Source organism: Taudactylus pleione, unplaced genomic scaffold (assembly GCF_031769625.1).
Source record: "Taudactylus pleione unplaced genomic scaffold, aTauple2 ptg001915l, whole genome shotgun sequence".
In the NCBI taxonomy this organism is placed as follows: domain Eukaryota; kingdom Metazoa; phylum Chordata; class Amphibia; order Anura; family Myobatrachidae; genus Taudactylus; species Taudactylus pleione.
The window spans coordinates 875,185-898,468 of NW_028286312.1; positions in this window are offsets into that span (position 1 = coordinate 875,185).

Here is a 23,284-nt window from a genome sequence, read left to right on the forward strand (position 1 = left end):
TTTTTTCCTGAGGAGGCCAATGTAGTGTGTTTTATTCCTGTGGAGGCCAATATAGTGAGTTTTATTCCTGTGGAGGCCAATGTAGTGTGATTTATTCCTGAGGAGGCCAATGTAGTGTGTTTTATTCCTGTGGAAGCCAATGTAGTGTGTTTTATTCCTGTGGAGGCCAATGTAGTGTGTTTTATTCCTGTGGAGGCCAATGTAGTGTGTTTTATTCCTGTGGAGGCCAATGTACTTTGATTTATTCCTGAGGAGGCCAATGTAGTGTGATTTATTCCTGAGGAGGCCAAACTAGTGTGTTTTATTCCTGTGGAAGCCAATGTAGTGTGTTTTATTCCTGTGGAAGCCAATGTAGTGTGTATTTTTCCTTTGGAGGCCAATGTAGTGTGTTTTATTCCTGTGGAGGCCAATGTAGTGAGTTTTATTCCTGTGGAGGCCAATGTAGTGTGTTTTATTCCTGTGGAGGCCAATGTAGTGTGTTTTATTCCTGAGAAAGCTAATGTAGTGTGTTTTATTCCTGAGGCCAATGTAGTGTTTTTTATTCCTGAGGAGGCCATTGTAGTGTGTTTTATTCCTGTGGAGGCCAATGTAGTGTGTTTTATTCCTGTGGAGGCCAATGTAGAGTGTTTTATTCCTGTGGAGGCCAATGTAGTGTGTTTTATTCCTGAGGAAGTTATTGTAGTGTGTTTTATTCCTGTGGAGGCCATTGTATTGTGTTTTATTCATGTGGAGGCCAATGTAGTGTGTTTTATTCCTGTGGAGGCCAATGTAGTGTGTTTTATTCCTGTGAAGGTCAATGTAGTGTGTTTTATTCCTGAGGAGGCCAATGTAGTGTTTATTATTACTGTGGAGGCCAATGTAGTGTATTTTATTCCTGTGGAGGCCAATGTAGTGTGTTTTATTCCTGAGGAGGTTATTGTAGTGTTTTTTATTCCTGTGAAGGTCAATGTAGTGTGTTTTATTCCTGAGGAGGCCAATGTAGTGAGTTTTATTCCTGTGGAGGCCAATGTAGTGTGTTTTATTCCTGTGGAGGCCAATGTAGTGTGTTTTATTCCTGAGAAAGCTAATGTAGTGTGTTTTATTCCTGATGCCAATGTAGTGTTTTTTATTCCTGTGGAGGCCAATGTAGTGTGTTTTATTCCTGTGGAGGCCAATGTAGTGTGTTTTATTCCTGAGGAAGTTATTGTAGTGTATTTTATTCCTGTGGAGGCCATTGTATTGTGTTTTATTCCTGTGGAGGCCAATGTAGTGTGTTTTATTCCTGTGGAGGCCAATGTAGTGTGTTTTATTCCTGTGAAGGTCAATGTAGTGTGTTTTATTCCTGAGGAGGCCAATGTAGTGTTTATTATTACTGTGGAGGCCAATGTAGTGTGTTTTATTCCTGTGGAGGCCAATGTAGTGTGTTTTATTCCTGTGGAGGTTATTGTAGTGTTTTTTATTCCTGAGGAGGCCATTGTAGTGTGTTTTATTCTTGAGGAGGCCATTGTAGTGTGTTTTATTCCTGTGGAGGCCAATGTAGTGGGTTTTATTCCTGTGGAAGACAATGTAGTGTGTTTTATTCCTGTGGAGGCCAATGTAGTGTGTTTTATTCCTGTGGAGGCCAATGTAGTGTGTTTTATTCCTGTGGAGGCCAATGTAGTGTGTTTTATTCCTGTGAAGGTCAATGTAGTGTGTTTTATTCCTGAGGAGGCCAATGTAGTGTTTATTATTACTGTGGAAGCCAATGTAGTGTGTTTTATTCCTGTGGAGGCCAATGTAGTGTGTTTTATTCCTGTGGAGGTTATTGTAGTGTTTTTTATTCCTCAGGAGGCCATTGTAGTGTGTTTTATTCTTGAGGAGGCCATTGTAGTGTGTTTTATTCCTGTGGAGGCCAATGTAGTGGGTTTTATTCCTGTGGAAGACAATGTAGTGTGTTTTATTCCCGTGGAGGCTAATGTAGTGTGTTTTATTCCTGTGGAGGCCAATGTAGAGTGTTTTATTCCTGTGGAGGCCAATGTAGTGTGTTTTATTCCTGAGGAAGTTATTGTAGTGTGTTTTATTCCTGTGGAGGCCATTGTATTGTGTTTTATTCCTGTGGAGGCCAATGTAGTGTGTTTTATTCCTGTGAAGGTCAATGTAGTGTGTTTTATTCCTGAGGAGGCCAATGTAGTGTTTATTATTACTGTGGAGGCCAATGTAGTGTATTTTATTCCTGTGGAGGCCAATGTAGTGTGTTTTATTCCTGAGGAGGTTATTGTAGTGTTTTTTATTCCTGAGGAGGCCATTGTAGTGTGTTTTATTCTTGAGGAGGCCATTGTAGTGTGTTTTATTCCTGTGGAGGCCAATGTAGTGGGTTTTATTCCTGTGGAAGACAATGTAGTGTGTTTTATTCCTGTGGAGGCCAATGTAGTGTGTTTTATTCCTGTGGAGGCCAATGTAGTGTGTTTTATTCCTGAGGAGGCCAATGTAGAGTGTATTATTCCTGTGGAGGCCATTGTAGTGTGTTTTATTCCTGTGGAGGCCAATGTAGTGTGGTTTATCCTGTGGAGGCCAATGTAGTGTGTTTTATTCCTGAGGAGGCTATTGAAGTGTGTTTTATTCATGAGGAGGCTATTGTAGTATGTTTTATTCCCGTGGAGGCCAATGTAGTGTGTTTTATTCCCGTGGAAGACAATGTAGTGTGTTTTATTCCTGTGGAGGCCAATGTAGTGTGTTTTATCCTGTGGAGGCCAATGTAGTGTGTTTTATTCCTGAGGAGGCTATTGTAGTGTGTTTTATCCTGTGGAGGCCAATGTAGTGTGTTTTATTCCTGAGGAGGCTATTGTAGTGTGTTTTATTCATGAGGAGGCTATTGTAGTGTGTTTTATTCCCGTGGAGGCCACTGTAGTGTGTTTTATTCCCGTGGAAGACAATGTAGTGTGTTTTATTCCTGTGGAGGCCAATGTAGTGTGTTTTATTCCTGTGGATGCCAAAGTAGTGTGTTTTATTCCTGTGGAGGCCAATATAGTGAGTTTTATTCCTGTGGAGGCCAATGTAGAGTGTTTTATTCCTGTGGAGGCCAATGTAGTGTTTTTTATTCCTGTAGAGGCCAATGTAGTGTGTTTTATTCCTGTGGAGGCCAATGTAGTGTGTTTTATTCCTGAGGAGTCCAATGTAGTGTATTTTATTCCTGTGGAGGCCAATGTGGTGTGTTTTATTCCTGTGGAGGCCAATGTAGTGTGTTTTAATCCTGTGGTGGCCAATGTAGTGTGTTTTATTCCTGAGGAGGCCAATGTAGTGTGTATTATTCCTGTGGAGGCCATTGTAGTGTGTTTTATTCCTGTGGAGGCCAATGTAGCGTGTTTTATTCCTGTGGAGGCCAATATAGTGAGTTTTATTCCTGTGGAGGCCAATGTAGTGTGTTTTATTCCTGTGGAGGCCAATGTAGTGTGTTTTATTCCTGTGAAGGCTAATGTAGTGTGTTTTTTTCCTGAGGAGGCCAATGTAGTGTGTTTTATTCCTGTGGAGGCCAATGTAGTGTGTTTTATTCCTGTGGAGGCTAATGTAAGTGTGTTTTATTCCTGAGGAGGCTAATGTAGTGTGTTTTACTCCTGTGAAAGCCAATGTAGTGTGTTTTATTCCTGTGGAGGCCAATGTAGTGTGTTTTATTCCTGTGGAGGCCAATGTAGTGTGATTTATTCCTGAGGAGGCCAATGTAGTGTGATTTATTCCTGAGGAGGCCAAACTAGTGTTTTATTCCTGTGGAAGCCAATGTTATGTGTTTTATTCCTGTGGAAGCCAATGTAGTGTGTATTATTCCTGTGGAGGCCAATGTAGTGTGTTTTATTCCTGTGGAGGCCAATGTAGTGAGTTTTATTCCTGTGGAGGCCAATGTAGTGTGTTTTATTCCAGTGGAGGCCAATGTAGTGTGTTTTATTCCTGAGAAAGCTAATGTAGTGTGTTTTATTCCTGAGGATGCCAATGTAGTGTTTTTTTATTCCTGTGGAGGCCAATATAGTGTGTTTTATTCCTGTGGAGGCCAAGGTAGTGTGTTTTATTCCTGAGGAGGCTAAAGTAAGTGTGTTTTATTCCTGAGAAGGTTAAAGTTGTGTGTTTTAATCCTGAGGAGGCTAACATAGTGTTTTATTCCTGTGAAGGACAATGTAGTGTGTTTTATTCCTGAGGAGGTTATTGTAGTGTTTTTTATTCCTGAGGAGGCCGTTGTAGTGTGTTTTATTCTTGTGGAAGCCAATGTAGTGTGTTTTATTCCTGTGGAGGCCAATGTAGTGTGTTTTATTCCTGTGGAGGCCAATGTAGTGTGATTTATTCCTGTGGAGGCCAATGTAGTGTGTTTTATTCCTGTGGAGGCCAATGTAGTGTGTTTTATTCCTGTGAAAGCTAATGTAGTGTGTTTTATTCCTGAGGAGGCCAATGCAGTGTTTTTTATTCCTGTGGAGGCCAATATAGTGTGTTTTATTCCTCTGGAGGCCAATGTAGTGTGTTTTATTTCTGAGGAGGCTATTGTAAGTGTGTTTTATTCCTGAGAAGGCTAATGTAGTGTTTTAATCCTGAGGAGACTAATGTAGTGTGTTTTATTCCTGTGAAGGCCAATGTAGTGTGTTTTATTCCTGTGGAGGCCAATGTAGTGTGTTTTATTCCTGTGGAGGCCAATGTGGTGTGTTTTATTCCTGTGGAAGCCAATGTAGTGTGTTTTATTCCTGTGGAGGCCAATGTAGTGTGATTTATTCCTGAGGAGGCCAATGTAGTGTGTTTTATTCCTGTGGAAGCCAATGTAGTGTGTTTTATTCCTGTGGAGGCCAATGTAGTGTGTTTTATTCCTGTGGAGGCCAATGTAGTGTGTTTTATTCCTGTGGAGGCCAATGTACTTTGATTTATTCCTGAGGAGGCCAATGTAGTGTGATTTATTCCTGAGGAGGCCAAACTAGTGTGTTTTATTCCTGTGGAAGCCAATGTGGTGTGTTTTATTCCTGTGGAAGCCAATGTAGTGTGTATTTTTCCTTTGGAGGCCAATGTAGTGTGTTTTATTCCTGTGGAAGCCAATGTAGTGTTTTTTATTCCTGGGGAGGCCATTGTAGTGTGTTTTATTCTTGAGGAGGCCATTGTAGTGTGTTTTATTCCTGTGGAGGCCAATGTAGTGTGTTTTATTCCTGTGGAGGCCAATGTAGTGTGTTTTATTCCTGTGGAGGCCAATGTAGTGTGTTTTATTCCTGAGGAGGCCAATGTAGAGTGTTTTATTCCTGTGGAGGCCATTGTAGTGTGTTTTATTCCTGTGGAGGCCAATGTAGTGTGTTTTATCCTGTGGAGGCCAATGTAGTGTGTTTTATTCATGAGGAGGCTATTGTAGTGTGTTTTATTCATGAGGAGGCTATTGTAGTGTGTTTTATTCCTGTGGAGGCCAATGTAGTGTGTTTTATTCCCGTGGAAGACAATGTAGTGTGTTTTATTCCTGTGGAGGCCAATGTAGTGTGTTTTATTCCTGAGGAGGCTAATGTAAGTGTGTTTTATTCCTGAGAAGGCTAATGTAGTGTGTTTTAATCCTGAGGAGGCTAATGTAGTGTGTTTTATTCCTGTGAAGGCCAATGTAGTGTGTTTTATTCCTGTGGAGGCCAATGTAGTGTTTTTTATTCCTGTGGAAGCCAATGTAGTGTGTTTTATTCCAGTGGAGGCCAATGTAGTGTGATTTATTCCTGAGGAGGCCAATGTAGTGTGTTTTATTCCTGTGGAAGCCAATGTAGTGTGTTTTATTCCTGTGGAGGCCAATGTAGTGTGTTTTATTCCTGTGGAGGCCAATGTAGTGTGTTTTATTCCTGTGGAGGCCAATGTAGTGTGATTTATTCCTGAGGAGGCCAATGTAGTGTGATTTATTCCTGAGGAGGCCAAACTAGTGTGTTTTATTCCTGTGGAAGCCAATGTTATGTGTTTTATTCCTGTGGAAGCTAATGTAGTGTGTATTATTCCTGTGGAGGCCAATGTAGTGTGTTTTATTCCTGTGGAGGCCAATGTGGTGTGTTTTATTCCTGTGGAGGCCAATGTAGTGTGTTTTAATCCTGTGGTGGCCAATGTAGTGTGTTTTATTCCTGAGGAGGCCAATGTAGTGTGTATTATTCCTGTGGAGGCCATTGTAGTGTGTTTTATTCCTGTGGAGGCCAATGTAGCGTGTTTTATTCCTGTGGAGGCCAATATAGTGAGTTTTATTCCTGTGGAGGCCAATGTAGTGTGTTTTATTCCTGTGGAGGCCAATGTAGTGTGTTTTATTCCTGTGAAGGCTAATGTAGTGTGTTTTTTTCCTGAGGAGGCCAATGTAGTGTGTTTTATTCCTGTGGAGGCCAATGTAGTGTGTTTTATTCCTGTGGAGGCTAATGTAAGTGTGTTTTATTCCTGAGGAGGCTAATGTAGTGTGTTTTACTCCTGTGAAAGCCAATGTAGTGTGTTTTATTCCTGTGGAGGCCAATGTAGTGTGTTTTATTCCTGTGGAGGCCAATGTAGTGTGATTTATTCCTGAGGAGGCCAATGTAGTGTGATTTATTCCTGAGGAGGCCAAACTAGTGTTTTATTCCTGTGGAAGCCAATGTTATGTGTTTTATTCCTGTGGAAGCCAATGTAGTGTGTATTATTCCTGTGGAGGCCAATGTAGTGTGTTTTATTCCTGTGGAGGCCAATGTAGTGAGTTTTATTCCTGTGGAGGCCAATGTAGTGTGTTTTATTCCAGTGGAGGCCAATGTAGTGTGTTTTATTCCTGAGAAAGCTAATGTAGTGTGTTTTATTCCTGAGGATGCCAATGTAGTGTTTTTTTATTCCTGTGGAGGCCAATATAGTGTGTTTTATTCCTGTGGAGGCCAAGGTAGTGTGTTTTATTCCTGAGGAGGCTAAAGTAAGTGTGTTTTATTCCTGAGAAGGTTAAAGTTGTGTGTTTTAATCCTGAGGAGGCTAACATAGTGTTTTATTCCTGTGAAGGACAATGTAGTGTGTTTTATTCCTGAGGAGGTTATTGTAGTGTTTTTTATTCCTGAGGAGGCCGTTGTAGTGTGTTTTATTCTTGTGGAAGCCAATGTAGTGTGTTTTATTCCTGTGGAGGCCAATGTAGTGTGTTTTATTCCTGTGGAGGCCAATGTAGTGTGATTTATTCCTGTGGAGGCCAATGTAGTGTGTTTTATTCCTGTGGAGGCCAATGTAGTGTGTTTTATTCCTGTGAAAGCTAATGTAGTGTGTTTTATTCCTGAGGAGGCCAATGCAGTGTTTTTTATTCCTGTGGAGGCCAATATAGTGTGTTTTATTCCTCTGGAGGCCAATGTAGTGTGTTTTATTTCTGAGGAGGCTATTGTAAGTGTGTTTTATTCCTGAGAAGGCTAATGTAGTGTTTTAATCCTGAGGAGACTAATGTAGTGTGTTTTATTCCTGTGAAGGCCAATGTAGTGTGTTTTATTCCTGTGGAGGCCAATGTAGTGTGTTTTATTCCTGTGGAGGCCAATGTGGTGTGTTTTATTCCTGTGGAAGCCAATGTAGTGTGTTTTATTCCTGTGGAGGCCAATGTAGTGTGATTTATTCCTGAGGAGGCCAATGTAGTGTGTTTTATTCCTGTGGAAGCCAATGTAGTGTGTTTTATTCCTGTGGAGGCCAATGTAGTGTGTTTTATTCCTGTGGAGGCCAATGTAGTGTGTTTTATTCCTGTGGAGGCCAATGTACTTTGATTTATTCCTGAGGAGGCCAATGTAGTGTGATTTATTCCTGAGGAGGCCAAACTAGTGTGTTTTATTCCTGTGGAAGCCAATGTAGTGTGTTTTATTCCTGTGGAAGCCAATGTAGTGTGTATTTTTTCTTTGGAGGCCAATGTAGTGTGTTTTATTCCTGTGGAAGCCAATGTAGTGTTTTTTATTCCTGAGGAGGCCATTGTAGTGTGTTTTATTCTTGAGGAGGCCATTGTAGTGTGTTTTATTCCTGTGGAGGCCAATGTAGTGTGTTTTATTCCTGTGGAGGCCAATGTAGTGTGTTTTATTCCTGTGGAGGCCAATGTAGTGTGTTTTATTCCTGAGGAGGCCAATGTAGAGTGTTTTATTCCTGTGGAGGCCATTGTAGTGTGTTTTATTCCTGTGGAGGCCAATGTAGTGTGTTTTATCCTGTGGAGGCCAATGTAGTGTGTTTTATTCATGAGGAGGCTATTGTAGTGTGTTTTATTCATGAGGAGGCTATTGTAGTGTGTTTTATTCCTGTGGAGGCCAATGTAGTGTGTTTTATTCCCGTGGAAGACAATGTAGTGTGTTTTATTCCTGTGGAGGCCAATGTAGTGTGTTTTATTCCTGAGGAGGCTAATGTAAGTGTGTTTTATTCCTGAGAAGGCTAATGTAGTGTGTTTTAATCCTGAGGAGGCTAATGTAGTGTGTTTTATTCCTGTGAAGGCCAATGTAGTGTGTTTTATTCCTGTGGAGGCCAATGTAGTGTTTTTTATTCCTGTGGAGGCCAATGTAGTGTGTTTTATTCCTGTGGAAGCCAATGTAGTGTGTTTTATTCCAGTGGAGGCCAATGTAGTGTGATTTATTCCTGAGGAGGCCAATGTAGTGTGTTTTATTCCTGTGGAAGCCAATGTAGTGTGTTTTATTCCTGTGGAGGCCAATGTAGTGTGTTTTATTCCTGTGGAGGCCAATGTAGTGTGTTTTATTCCTGTGGAGGCCAATGTAGTGTGATTTATTCCTGAGGAGGCCAATGTAGTGTGATTTATTCCTGAGGAGGCCAAACTAGTGTGTTTTATTCCTGTGGAAGCCAATGTTATGTGTTTTATTCCTGTGGAAGCTAACGTAGTGTGTATTATTCCTGTGGAGGCCAATGTAGTGTGTTTTATTCCTGTGGAGGCCAATGTAGTGAGTTTTATTCCTGTGGAGGCCAATGTAGTGTGTTTTTTTCTAGTGGAGGCCAATGTAGTGTGTTTTATTCCTGAGAAAGCTAATGTAGTGTGTTTTATTCCTGAGGAGGCCAATGTAGTGTTTTTTTATTCCTGTGGAGGCCAATATAGTGTGTTTTATTCCTGTGGAGGCCAAGGTAGTGTGTTTTATTCCTGAGGAGGCTAATGTAAGTGTGTTTTATTCCTGAGAAGGCTAATGTTGTGTGTTTTAATCCTGAGGAGGCTAACGTAGTGTTTTATTCCTGTGAAGGACAATGTAGTGTGTTTTATTCCTGTGGAGGCCAATGTAGTGTTTTTTATTCCTGTGGAGGCCAATGTAGTGTGTTTTATTCCTGTGGAAGCCAATGTAGTGTGTTTTATTCTTCTGGAGGCCAATGTAGTGTGATTTATTCCTGTGGAGGCCAATGTAGTGTGTTTTATTCCAGTGGAAGCCAATGTAGTGTGTTTTATTCCTGTGGAGGCCAATGTAGTGTGTTTTATTCCTGTGGAGGCCAATGTAGTGTGATTTATTCCTGAGGAGGCCAATGTAGTGTGATTTATTCCTGAGGAGGCCAATGTAGTGTGTTTTATTCCTGTGGAAGCCAATGTAGTGTGTTTTATTCCTGTGGAGGCCAATGTAGTCTGTTTTATTCCTGTGGAGGCCAATGTGGTGTGTTTTATTCCTGTGGCGGCCAATGTAGTGTGTTTTATTCCTGTGGAGGCCAATATAGTGAGTTTTATTCCTGTGGAGGCCAATGTAGTGTGTTTAATCCTGTGGAGGCCAATGTAGTGTGTTTTATTCCTGTGAAGGCTAATGTAGTGTGTTTTTTTCCTGAGGAGGCCAATGTAGTGTGTTTTATTCCTGTGGAGGCCAATGTAGTGTGTTTTATTCCTGTGGAGGCTAATGTAAGTGTGTTTTATTCCTGAGGAGGCTAATGTAGTGTGTTTTATTCCTGTGAAGGCCAATGTAGTGTGTTTTATTCCTGTGAATGCCAATGTAGTGTGTTTTATTCCTGAGGAGGCCAATGTAGTGTTTATTATTCCTGTGGGGGCCAATGTAGTGTGTTTTATTCCTGTGGAGGCCAATGTAGTGTGTTTTATTCCTGAGGAGGTTATTGTAGTGTTTTTTATTCCTGAGGAGGCCGTTGTCGTGTGTTTTATTCCTGTGGAAGCCAATGTAGTGTGTTTTATTCCTGTGGAGGCCAATGTAGTGTGTTATATTCCTGTGGAGGCCAATGTATTGTGATTTATTCCTGAGGAGGCCAATGTAGTGTGATTTATTCCTGAGGAGGCCAATGTAGTGTGTTTTATTCCTGTGGAGGCCAATGTAGTGTGTTTTATTCCTGTGAAAGCTAATGTAGTGGGTTTTATTCCTGAGGAGGCCAATGCAGTGTTTTTTTATTCCTGTGGAGGCCAATATAGTGTGTTTTATTCCTCTGGAGGCCAATGTAGTGTGTTTTATTTCTGAGGAGGCTAATGTAAGTGTGTTTTATTCCTGAGAAGGCTAATGTAGTGTTTTAATCCTGAGGAGGCTAATGTAGTGTGTTTTATTCCGGCCAATGTAGTGTTTTTTATTCCTGTGGAGGCCAATGTAGTGTGTTTTATTCCTGTGTAAGCCAATGTAGTGTGTTTTATTCCTGTGGAGGCCAATGTAGTGTGATTTATTCCTGAGGAGGCCAATGTAGTGTGTTTTATTCCTGTGGAAGCCAATGTAGTTGTGTTTTATTCCTGTGGAGGGCCAATGTAGTGTGTTTTTATTCCTGTGGAGGCCAATGTAGTGTGTTTTATTCCTGTGGAGGCCAATGTACTTTGATTTATTCCTGAGGAGGCCAATGTAGGTGTGATTTATTCCTGAGGAGGCCAAACTAGTGTGTTTTATTCCTGTGGAAGCCAATGTAGTGTGTTTTATTCCTGTGGAAGCCAATGTAGTGTGTATTTTTCCTTTGGAGGCCAATGTAGTGTGTTTTTATTCCTGTGGAGGCCAATGTAGTGAGTTTTATTCCTGTGGAGGCCAATGTAGTGTGTTTTATTCCTGTGGAGGCCAATGTAGTGTGTTTTATTCCTGAGAAAGCTAATGTAGTGTGTTTTTATTCCTGAGGCCCAATGTAGTGTTTTTTTATTCCTGAGGAGGCCATTGTAGTGTGTTTTTATTCCTGTGGAGGCCAATGTAGTGTGTTTTATTCCTGTGGAGGCCAATGTAGAGTGTTTTATTCCTGTGAGAGGCCAATGTAGTGTGTTTTATTCCTGAGGAAGTTATTGTAGTGTGTTTTATTCCTGTGGAGGCCATTGTATTGTGTTTTATTCCTGTGGAGGGCCAATGTAGTGTGTTTTATTCCTGTGGAGGCCAATGTAGTGTGTTTTATTCCCTGTGAAGGTCAATGTAATGTGTTTTATTCCTGAGGAGGCCAATGTAGTGTTTATTATTACTGTGGAGGGCCAATGTAGTGTATTTTATTCCTGTGGAGGCCAATGTAGTGTGTTTTATTCCTGAGGAGGTTATTGTAGTGTTTTTTATTCCTGTGAAGGTCAATGTAGTGTGTTTTATTCCTGAGGAGGCCAATGTAGTGAGTTTTATTCCTGTGGAGGCCAATGTAGTGTGTTTTATTCCTGTGGAGGCCAATGTAGTGTGTTTTATTCCTGAGAAAGCTAATGTAGTGTGTTTTATTCCTGAGGCCAATGTAGTGTTTTTTATTCCTGTGGAGGCCAATGTAGTGTGTTTTATTCCCTGTGGAGGCCAATGTAGTGTGTTTTATTCCTGAGGAAGTTATTGTAGTGTATTTTATTCCTGTGGAGGGCCATTGTATTGTGTTTTATTCCTGTGGAGGCCAATGTAGTGTGTTTTATTCCTGTGGAGGCCAATGTAGTGTGTTTTATTCCTGTGAAGGTCAATGTAGTGTGTTTTTATTCCTGAGGAGGCCAATGTAGTGTTTATTATTACTGTGGAGGCCAATGTAGTGTGTTTTATTCCTGTGGAGGCCAATGTAGTGTGTTTTATTCCTGTGGAGGTTATTGTAGTGTTTTTTATTCCTGAGGAGGCCATTGTAGTGTGTTTTATTCTTGAGGAGGCCATTGTAGTGTGATTTATTCCTGAGGAGGCCAATGTAGTGTGATTTATTCCTGAGGAGGCCAATGTAGTGTGTTTTATTCCTGTGGAAGCCAATGTAGTGTGTTTTATTCCTGTGGAGGCCAATGTAGTCTGTTTTATTCCTGTGGAGGCCAATGTGGTGTGTTTTATTCCTGTGGCGGCCAATGTAGTGTGTTTTTATTCCTGTGGAGGCCAATATAGTGAGTTTTATTCCTGTGGAGGCCAATGTAGTGTGTTTTTATTCCTGTGGAGGCCAATGTAGTGTGTTTTTATTCCTGTGAAGGCTAATGTAGTGTGTTTTTTTCCTGAGGAGGGCCAATGTAAGTGTGTTTTATTCCTGTGGAGGCCAATGTAGTGTGTTTTATTCCTGTGGAGGCTAATGTAAGTGTGTTTTATTCCTGAGGAGGCTAATGTAGTGTGTTTTTATTCCTGTGAAGGCCAATGTAGTGTGTTTTATTCCTGTGAATGCCAATGTAGTGTGTTTTATTCCTGAGGAGGCCAATGTAGTGTTTATTATTCCTGTGGGGGCCAATGTAGTGTGTTTTATTCCTGTGGAGGCCAATGTAGTGTGTTTTATTCCTGAGGAGGTTATTGTAGTGTTTTTTATTCCTGAGGAGGGCCGTTGTAGTGTGTTTTATTCCTGTGGAAGCCAATGTAGTGTGTTTTATTCCTGTGGAGGCCAATGTAGTGTGTTATATTCCTGTGGAGGCCAATGTATTGTGATTTATTCCTGAGGAGGCCAATGTAGTGTGATTTATTCCTGAGGAGGCCAATGTAGTGTGTTTTATTCCTGTGGAGGCCAATGTAGTGTGTTTTATTCCTGTGAAAGCTAATGTAGTGGGTTTTTATTCCTGAGGAGGCCAATGCAGTGTTTTTTTTATTCCTGAGGAGGCCAAACTAGTGTGTTTTATTCCTGTGGAAGCCAATGTAGTGTGTTTTATTCCTGTGGAAGCCAATGTAGTGTGTATTTTTTCCTTTGGAGGCCAATATAGTGTGTTTTATTCCTCTGGAGGCCCAATGTAGTGTGTTTTATTTCTGAGGAGGCTAATGTAAGTGTGTTTTATTCCTGAGAAGGCTAATGTAGTGTTTTAATCCTGAGGAGGCTAATGTAGTGTGTTTTATTCCTGTGAAGGCCAATGTAGTGTGTTTTATTCCTATGGAGGCCAATGTAGTGTTTTTTATTCCTGTGGAGGCCAATGTAGTGTGTTTTATTCCTGTGTAAGCCAATGTAGTGTGTTTTATTCCTGTGGAGGCCAATGTAGTGTGATTTATTCCTGAGGAGGCCAATGTAGTGTGTTTTATTCCTGTGGGAAGCCAATGTAGTGTGTTTTATTCCTGTGGAGGCCAATGTAGTGTGTTTCATTCCTGTGGAGGCCAATGTAGTGTGTTTTATTCCTGTGGAGGCCAATGTACTTTGATTTATTCCTGAGGAGGCCAATGTTAGTGTGATTTATTCCTGAGGAGGCCAAACTAGTGTGTTTTATTCCTGTGGAAGCCAATGTAGTGTGTTTTATTCCTGTGGAAGCCAATGTAGTGTGTATTTTTTCCTTTGGAGGCCAATGTTAGTGTGTTTTATTCCTGTGGAGGCCAATGTAGTGAGTTTTAATTCCTGTGGAGGCCAATGTAGTGTGTTTTATTCCTGTGGAGGCCAATGTAGTGTGTTTTATTCCTGAGAAAGCTAATGTAGTGTGTTTTATTCCTGAGGCCAATGTAGTGTTTTTTTATTCCTGAGGAGGCCATTGTAGTGTGTTTTATTCCTGTGGAGGCCAATGTAGTGTGTTTTATTCCTGTGGAGGCCAATGTAGAGTGTTTTATTCCTGTGGAGGCCAATGTAGTGTGTTTTATTCCTGAGGAAGTTATTGTAGTGTGTTTTATTCCTGTGGAGGCCATTGTATTGTGTTTTATTCCTGTGGAGGCCAATGTAGTGTGTTTTATTCCTGTGGAGGCCAATGTAGTGTGTTTTATTCCTGTGAAGGTCAATGTAGTGTGTTTTATTCCTGAGGAGGCCAATGTAGTGTTTATTATTACTGTGGAGGCCAATGTAGTGTATTTTATTCCTGTGGAGGCCAATGTAGTGTGTTTTATTCCTGAGGAGGTTATTGTAGTGTTTTTTATTCCTGTGAAGGTCAATGTAGTGTGTTTTATTCCTGAGGAGGCCAATGTAGTGAGTTTTATTCCTGTGGAGGCCAATGTAGTGTGTTTTATTCCTGTGGAGGCCAATGTAGTGTGTTTTATTCCTGAGAAAGCTAATGTAGTGTGTTTTTATTCCTGAGGCCAATGTAGTGTTTTTTTATTCCTGTGGAGGCCAATGTAGTGTGTTTTATTCCTGTGGAGGCCAATGTAGTGTTTTTTATTCCTGTGGAGGCCAATGTAGTGTGTTTTATTCCTGTGGAAGCCAATGTAGTGTGTTTTATTCTTCTGGAGGCCAATGTAGTGTGATTTATTCCTGTGGAGGCCAATGTAGTGTGTTTTATTCCAGTGGAAGCCAATGTAGTGTGTTTTATTCCTGTGGAGGCCAATGTAGTGTGTTTTATTCCTGTGGAGGCCAATGTAGTGTGATTTATTCCTGAGGAGGCCAATGTAGTGTGATTTATTCCTGAGGAGGCCAATGTAGTGTGTTTTATTCCTGTGGAAGCCAATGTAGTGTGTTTTATTCCTGTGGAGGCCAATGTAGTCTGTTTTATTCCTGTGGAGGCCAATGTGGTGTGTTTTTATTCCTGTGGCGGCCAATGTAGTGTGTTTTATTCCTGTGGAGGCCAATATAGTGAGTTTTATTCCTGTGGAGGCCAATGTAGTGTGTTTAATCCTGTGGAGGCCAATGTAGTGTGTTTTTATTCCTGTGAAGGCTAATGTAGTGTGTTTTTTTTCCTGAGGAGGCCAATGTAGTGTGTTTTATTCCTGTGGAGGCCAATGTAGTGTGTTTTATTCCTGTGGAGGCTAATGTAAGTGTGTTTTATTCCTGAGTAGGCTAATGTAGTGTGTTTTATTCCTGTGAAGGCCAATGTAGTGTGTTTTTATTCCTGTGGATGCCAATGTAGTGTGTTTTATTCCTGAGGAGGCCAATGTAGTGTTTATTATTCCTGTGGGGGCCAATGTAGTGTGTTTTATTCCTGTGGAGGCCAATGTAGTGTGTTTTATTCCTGAGGAGGTTATTGTAGTGTTTTTTATTCCTGAGGAGGCCGTTGTCGTGTGTTTTATTCCTGTGGAAGCCAATGTAGTGTGTTTTATTCCTGTGGAGGCCAATGTAGTGTGTTATATTCCTGTGGAGGCCAATGTATTGTGATTTATTCCTGAGGAGGCCAATGTAGTGTGATTTATTCCTGAGGAGGCCAATGTAGTGTGTTTTATTCCTGTGGAGGCCAATGTAGTGTGTTTTATTCCTGTGAAAGCTAATGTAGTGGGTTTTATTCCTGAGGAGGCCAATGCAGTGTTTTTTTATTCCTGTGGAGGCCAATATAGTGTGTTTTATTCCTCTGGAGGCCAATGTAGTGTGTTTTATTTCTGAGGAGGCTAATGTAAGTGTGTTTTATTCCTGAGAAGGCTAATGTAGTGTTTTAATCCTGAGGAGGCTAATGTAGTGTGTTTTATTCCTGTGAAGGCCAATGTAGTGTGTTTTATTCCTATGGAGGCCAATGTAGTGTTTTTTATTCCTGTGGAGGCCAATGTAGTGTGTTTTATTCCTGTGTAAGCCAATGTAGTGTGTTTTATTCCTGTGGAGGCCAATGTAGTGTGATTTATTCCTGAGGAGGCCAATGTAGTGTGTTTTATTCCTGTGGAAGCCAATGTAGTGTGTTTTATTCCTGTGGAGGCCAATGTAGTGTGTTTTATTCCTGTGGAGGCCAATGTAGTGTGTTTTATTCCTGTGGAGGCCAATGTACTTTGATTTATTCCTGAGGAGGCCAATGTAGTGTGATTTATTCCTGAGGAGGCCAAACTAGTGTGTTTTATTCCTGTGGAAGCCAATGTAGTGTGTTTTATTCCTGTGGAAGCCAATGTAGTGTGTATTTTTCCTTTGGAGGCCAATGTAGTGTGTTTTATTCCTGTGGAGGCCAATGTAGTGAGTTTTATTCCTGTGGAGGCCAATGTAGTGTGTTTTATTCCTGTGGAGGCCAATGTAGTGTGTTTTATTCCTGAGAAAGCTAATGTAGTGTGTTTTATTCCTGAGGCCAATGTAGTGTTTTTTATTCCTGAGGAGGCCATTGTAGTGTGTTTTATTCCTGTGGAGGCCAATGTAGTGTGTTTTATTCCTGTGGAGGCCAATGTAGAGTGTTTTATTCCTGTGGAGGCCAATGTAGTGTGTTTTATTCCTGAGGAAGTTATTGTAGTGTGTTTTATTCCTGTGGAGGCCATTGTATTGTGTTTTATTCCTGTGGAGGCCAATGTAGTGTGTTTTATTCCTGTGGAGGCCAATGTAGTATGTTTTATTCCTGTGAAGGTCAATGTAGTGTGTTTTATTCCTGAGGAGGCCAATGTAGTGTTTATTATTACTGTGGAGGCCAATGTAGTGTATTTTATTCCTGTGGAGGCCAATGTAGTGTGTTTTATTCCTGAGGAGGTTATTGTAGTGTTTTTTATTCCTGTGAAGGTCAATGTAGTGTGTTTTATTCCTGAGGAGGCCAATGTAGTGAGTTTTATTCCTGTGGAGGCCAATGTAGTGTGTTTTATTCCTGTGGAGGCCAATGTAGTGTGTTTTATTCCTGAGAAAGCTAATGTAGTGTGTTTTATTCCTGAGGCCAATGTAGTGTTTTTTATTCCTGTGGAGGCCAATGTAGTGTGTTTTATTCCTGTGGAGGCCAATGTAGTGTGTTTTATTCCTGAGGAAGTTATTGTAGTGTATTTTATTCCTGTGGAGGCCATTGTATTGTGTTTTATTCCTGTGGAGGCCAATGTAGTGTGTTTTATTCCTGTGGAGGCCAATGTAGTGTGTTTTATTCCTGTGAAGGTCAATGTAGTGTGTTTTATTCCTGAGGAGGCCAATGTAGTGTTTATTATTACTGTGGAGGCCAATGTAGTGTGTTTTATTCCTGTGGAGGCCAATGTAGTGTGTTTTATTCCTGTGGAGGTTATTGTAGTGTTTTTTATTCCTGAGGAGGCCATTGTAGTGTGTTTTATTCTTGAGGAGGCCATTGTAGTGTGATTTATTCCTGAGGAGGCCAATGTAGTGTGATTTATTCCTGAGGAGGCCAATGTAGTGTGTTTTATTCCTGTGGAAGCCAATGTAGTGTGTTTTATTCCTGTGGAGGCCAATGTAGTCTGTTTTATTCCTGTGGAGGCCAATGTGGTGTGTTTTATTCCTGTGGCGGCCAATGTAGTGTGTTTTATTCCTGTGGAGGCCAATATAGTGAGTTTTATTCCTGTGGAGGCCAATGTAGTGTGTTTTATTCCTGTGGAGGCCAATGTAGTGTGTTTTATTCCTGTGAAGGCTAATGTAGTGTGTTTTTTTCCTGTGGAGGCCAATGTAGTGTGTTTTATTCCTGTGGAGGCCAATGTAGTGTGTTTTATTCCTGTGGAGGCTAATGTAAGTGTGTTTTATTCCTGAGGAGGCTAATGTAGTGTGTTTTATTCCTGTGAAGGCCAATGTAGTGTGTTTTATTCCTGTGAATGCCAATGTAGTGTGTTTTATTCCTGAGGAGGCCAATGTAGTGTTTATTATTCCTGTGGGGGCCAATGTAGTGTGTTTTATTCCTGTGGAGGCCAATGTAGTGTGTTTTATTCCTGAGGAGGTTATTGTAGTGTTTTTTATTCCTGAGGAGGCCGTTGTAGTGTGTTTTATTCCTGTGGAAGCCAATGTAGTGTGTTTTATTCCTGTGGAGGCCAATGTAGTGTGTTATATTCCTGTGGAGGCCAATGTATTGTGATTTATTCCTGAGGAGGCCAATGTAGTGTGATTTATTCCTGAGGAGGCCAATGTAGTGTGTTTTATTCCTGTGGAGGCCAATGTAGTGTGTTTTATTCCTGTGAAAGCTAATGTAGTGGGTTTTATTCCTGAGGAGGCCAATGCAGTGTTTTTTTATTCCTGTGGAGGCCAATATAGTGTGTTTTATTCCTCTGGAGGCCAATGTAGTGTGTTTTATTTCTGAGGAGGCTAATGTAAGTGTGTTTTATTCCTGAGAAGGCTAATGTAGTGTTTTAATCCTGAGGAGGCTAATGTAGTGTGTTTTATTCCTGTGAAGGCCAATGTAGTGTGTTTTATTCCTATGGAGGCCAATGTAGTGTTTTTTATTCCTGTGGAGGCCAATGTAGTGTGTTTTATTCCTGTGTAAGCCAATGTAGTGTGTTTTATTCCTGTGGAGGCCAATGTAGTGTGATTTATTCCTGAGGAGGCCAATGTAGTGTGTTTTATTCCTGTGGAAGCCAATGTAGTGTGTTTTATTCCTGTGGAGGCCAATGTAGTGTGTTTTATTCCTGTGGAGGCCAATGTAGTGTGTTTTATTCCTGAGGAGGCCAATGTAGTGTGATTTATTCCTGAGGAGGCCAAACTAGTGTGTTTTATTCCTGTGGAAGCCAATGTAGTGTGTTTTATTCCTGTGGAAGCCAATGTAGTGTGTATTTTTCCTTTGGAGGCCAATGTAGTGTGTTTTATTCCTGTGGAGGCCAATGTAGTGAGTTTTATTCCTGTGGAGGCCAATGTAGTGTGTTTTATTCCTGTGGAGGCCAATGTAGTGTGTTTTATTCCTGAGAAAGCTAATGTAGTGTGTTTTATTCCTGAGGCCAATGTAGTGTTTTTTATTCCTGAGGAGGCCATTGTAGTGTGTTTTATTCCTGTGGAGGCCAATGTAGTGTGTTTTATTCCTGTGGAGGCCAATGTAGAGTGTTTTATTCCTGTGGAGGCCAATGTAGTGTGTTTTATTCCTGAGGAAGTTATTGTAGTGTGTTTTATTCCTGTGGAGGCCATTGTATTGTGTTTTATTCCTGTGGAGGCCAATGTAGTGTGTTTTATTCCTGTGGAGGCCAATGTAGTGTGTTTTATTCCTGTGAAGGTCAATGTAGTGTGTTTTATTCCTGAGGAGGCCAATGTAGTGTTTATTATTACTGTGGAGGCCAATGTAGTGTATTTTATTCCTGTGGAGGCCAATGTAGTGTGTTTTATTCCTGAGGAGGTTATTGTAGTGTTTTTTATTCCTGTGAAGGTCAATGTAGTGTGTTTTATTCCTGAGGAGGCCAATGTAGTGAGTTTTATTCCTGTGGAGGCCAATGTAGTGTGTTTTATTCCTGTGGAGGCCAATGTAGTGTGTTTTATTCCTGAGAAAGCTAATGTAGTGTGTTTTATTCCTGAGGCCAATGTAGTGTTTTTTATTCCTGTGGAGGCCAATGTAGTGTGTTTTATTCCTGTGGAGGCCAATGTAGTGTGTTTTATTCCTGAGGAAGTTATTGTAGTGTATTTTATTCCTGTGGAGGCCATTGTATTGTGTTTTATTCCTGTGGAGGCCAATGTAGTGTGTTTTATTCCTGTGGAGGCCAATGTAGTGTGTTTTATTCCTGTGAAGGTCAATGTAGTGTGTTTTATTCCTGAGGAGGCCAATGTAGTGTTTATTATTACTGTGGAGGCCAATGTAGTGTGTTTTATTCCTCTGGAGGCCAATGTAGTGTGTTTTATTCCTCTGGAGGCCAATGTAGTGTGTTTTATTCCTGTGGAGGTTATTGTAGTGTTTTTTATTCCTGAGGAGGCCATTGTAGTGTGTTTTATTCTTGAGGAGGCCATTGTAGTGTGTTTTATTCCTGTGGAGGCCAATGTAGTGGGTTTTATTCCTGTGGAAGACAATGTAGTGTGTTTTATTCCTGTGGAGGCCAATGTAGTGTGTTTTATTCCTCTGGAGGCCAATGTAGTGTGTTTTATTCCTGTGGAGGCCAAAGTAGTGTGTTTTATTCCTGTGGAGGCCAATATAGTGAGTTTTATTCCTGTGGAGGCCAATGTAGAGTGTTTTATTCCTGTGGAGGCCAATGTAGTGTTTTTTATTCCTGTAGAGGCCAATGTAGTGTGTTTTATTCCTGTGGAGGCCAATGTAGTGTGTTTTATTCCTGAGGAGTCCAATGTAGTGAGTTTTATTCCTGTGGAGGCCAATGTAGTGTGTTTTATTCCTGTGGAGGCCAATGTGGTGTGTTTTATTCCTGTGGAGGCCAATGTAGTGAGTTTTATTCCTGTGGAGGCCAATGTAGTGTGTTTTATTCCTGTGGAGGCCAATGTAGTGTGTATTATTCCTGTGGAGGCCAATGTAGTGTGTTTTATTCCTGTGGAGGCCAATGTAGCGTGTTTTATTCCTGTGGAGGCCAATGTAGCGTGTATTATTCATGTGGAGGCCAATGTAGCGTGTATTATTCATCTGGAGGCCAATGTAGTGTGATTTATTCCTGTGAAGGCCAATGTAGTGTGTTTTATTCCTGTGAAGGCCAATGTAGTGTGCTTTATTCCTGTGGAGGCCAATATAGTGAGTTTTATTCCTGTGGAGGCCAATGTAGTGTGTTTTATTCCTGAGGAGGCCAATGTAGTGTGTTTTATTCCCGAGGAGGCCAATGTAGAGTTTTTTATTCCCGTGGAGGCCAATGTAGTGTGTTTTATTCCCGTGGAGGCCAATGTAGTGTGTTTTATTCCCGTGGAAGACAATGTAGTGTGTTTTATTCCTGTGGAGGCCAATGTAGTGTGTTTTATTCCTGTGGAGGCCAAAGTAGTGTGTTTTATTCCTGTGGAGGCCAATATAGTGAGTTTTATTCCTGTGGAGGCCAATGTAGAGTGTTTTATTCCTGTGGAGGCCAATGTAGTGTTTTTTATTCCTGTGGAGGCCAATGTAGTGTGTTTTATTCCTGTGGAGGCCAATGTAGTGTGTTTTATTCCTGAGGAGTCCAATGTAGTGAGTTTTATTCCTGTGGAGGCCAATGTAGTGTGTTTTATTCCTGTGGAGGCCAATGTGGTGTGTTTTATTCCTGTGCAGGCCAATGTAGTGAGTTTTATTCCTGTGGAGGCCAATGTAGTGTGTATTATTCATGTGGAGGCCAATGTAGCGTGTATTATTCATCTGGAGGCCAATGTAGTGTGATTTATTCCTGTGAAGGCCAATGTAGTGCGTTTTATTCCTCTGAAGGCCAATATAGTGAGTTTTATTCCTGTGGAGGCCAATGTAGTGTGTTTTATTCCTGTGGAGGCCAATGTAGTGTGTTTTATTCCTGGGGAGGCCAATGTAGTGTGTTTTATTCCTGAGGAGGCCAATGTAGTGTGTATTATTCCAGTGGAGGCCAATGTAGTGTGTTTTATTCCTAAGGAAGCCAATGTAGTGCGTTTTATTTCTGTGGAGGCCAATGTAGTGTGTTTTATTCCTGAGGAGGCTAAAGTAGTGTGTTTTATTCCCGTGAAGGCCAATAGAGTGAGTTTTATTCCTGTGGAGGCCAATGTAGTGTGTTTTATTCCTGTGGAGGCCAATATAGTGAGTTTTATTCCTGTGGAGGCCAATGTAGTGTGTTTTATTCTGTGGAGGCCAATGTAGTGAGTTTTATTCTTGAGGAGGCCAATGTAGTGTGTATTATTCCTGTGGGGGCCATTGTATTGTGTTTTATTCCTGTGGAGGCCAATGTAGTGTGTTTTATTCCTGAGGAGGTTATTTTAGTGTGTTTTATTCCTGAGGAGGCCATTGTAGTGTGTTTTATTCTTGAGGAGGCTATTGTAGTGTGTTTTATTCCTGTGGAGGCCAATGTAGTGTGTTTTATTCCTGTGGAAGACAATGTAGTGTGTTTTATTCCTGTGGAGGCCAATGTAGTGTGTTTTATTCCTGTGGAGGCCAAAGTAGTGTGTTTTATTCCTGTGGAGGCCAATAGAGTGAGTTTTATTCCTGTGGAGGCCAATGTAGAGTGTTTTATTCCTATGGAGGCCAATGTAGTGTTTTTTATTCCTGTGGAGGCCAATGTAGTGTTTTTTATTCCTGTGGAGGCCAATGTAGTGTGTTTTATTCCTGAGGAGTCCAATGTAGTGAGTTTTATTCCTGTGGAGGCCAATGTAGTGTGTTTTATTCCTGTGGAGGCCAATGTGGTGTGTTTTATTCCTGTGGAGGCCATTGTAGTGTGTTTTATTCCTGTGGAGGCCAATGTAGTGTGTTTTATCCTGTGGAGGCCAATGTAGTGGGTTTATTCCTGAGGAGGCTATTGTAGTGTGTTTTATTCATGAGGAGGCTATTGTAGTGTGTTTTATTCCCGTGGAGGCCAATGTAGTGTGTTTTATTCCCGTGGAAGACAATGTAGTGTGTTTTATTCCTGTGGAGGCCAATGTAGTGTGTTTTATTCCTGTGGAGGCCAAAGTAGTGTGTTTTATTCCTGTGGAGGCCAATATAGTGAGTTTTAATCCTGTGGAGGCCAATGTAGAGTGTTTTATTCCTGTGGAGGCCAATGTAGTGTGTTTTATTCCTGTGGAGGCCAATGTAGTGTGTTTTATTCCTGAGGAGTCCAATGTAGTGAGTTTTATTCCTGTGGAGGCCAATGTAGTGTGTTTTATTCCTGTGGAGGCCAATGTGGTGTGTTTTATTCCTGTGGAGGCCAATGTAGTGAGTTTTATTCATTTTGAGGCCAATGTAGTGTGTTTTATTCCTGTGGAGGCCATTGTAGTGTGTTTTATTCCTGTGGAGGCCAATGTAGCGTGTTTTATTCCTGTGGAGGCCAATGTAGCGTGTATTATTCATGTGGAGGCCAATGTAGCGTGTATTATTCATCTGGAGGCCAATGTAGTGTGATTTAGGCCAATGTAGTGTGTTTTATTCCTGTGAAGGCCAATGTACTGTGCTTTATTCCTGTGGAGGCCAATATAGTGAGTTTTATTCCTGTGGAGGCCAATGTAGTGTGTTTTATTCCTGTGGAGGCCAATGTAGTGTGTTTTATTCCTGAGGAGGCCAATGTAGTGTGTTTTATTCCTGAGGAGGCCAATGTAGTGTGTTTTATTCCTGTGGAGGCCAATGTAGTGTGCTTTATTCCTGTGGAGGCCAATATAGTGAGTTTTATTCCTGTGGAGGCCAATGTAGTGTGTTTTATTCCTGAGGAGGCCAATGTAGTGTTTTATTCCCGAGGAGGCCAATGTAGAGTTTTTTATTCCCGTGGAGGCCAATGTAGTGTGTTTTATTCCCGTGGAGGCCAATGTAGTGTGTTTTATTCCCGTGGAAGACAATGTAGTGTGTTTTATTCCTGTGGAGGCCAATGTAGTGTGTTTTATTCCTGTGGAGGCCAAAGTAGTGTGTTTTATTCCTGTGGAGGCCAATATAGTGAGTTTTATTAATGTGGAGGCCAATGTAGAGTGTTTTATTCCTGTGGAGGCCAATGTAGTGTTTTTTATTCCTGTGGAGGCCAATGTAGTGTGTTTTATTCCTGTGGAGGCCAAT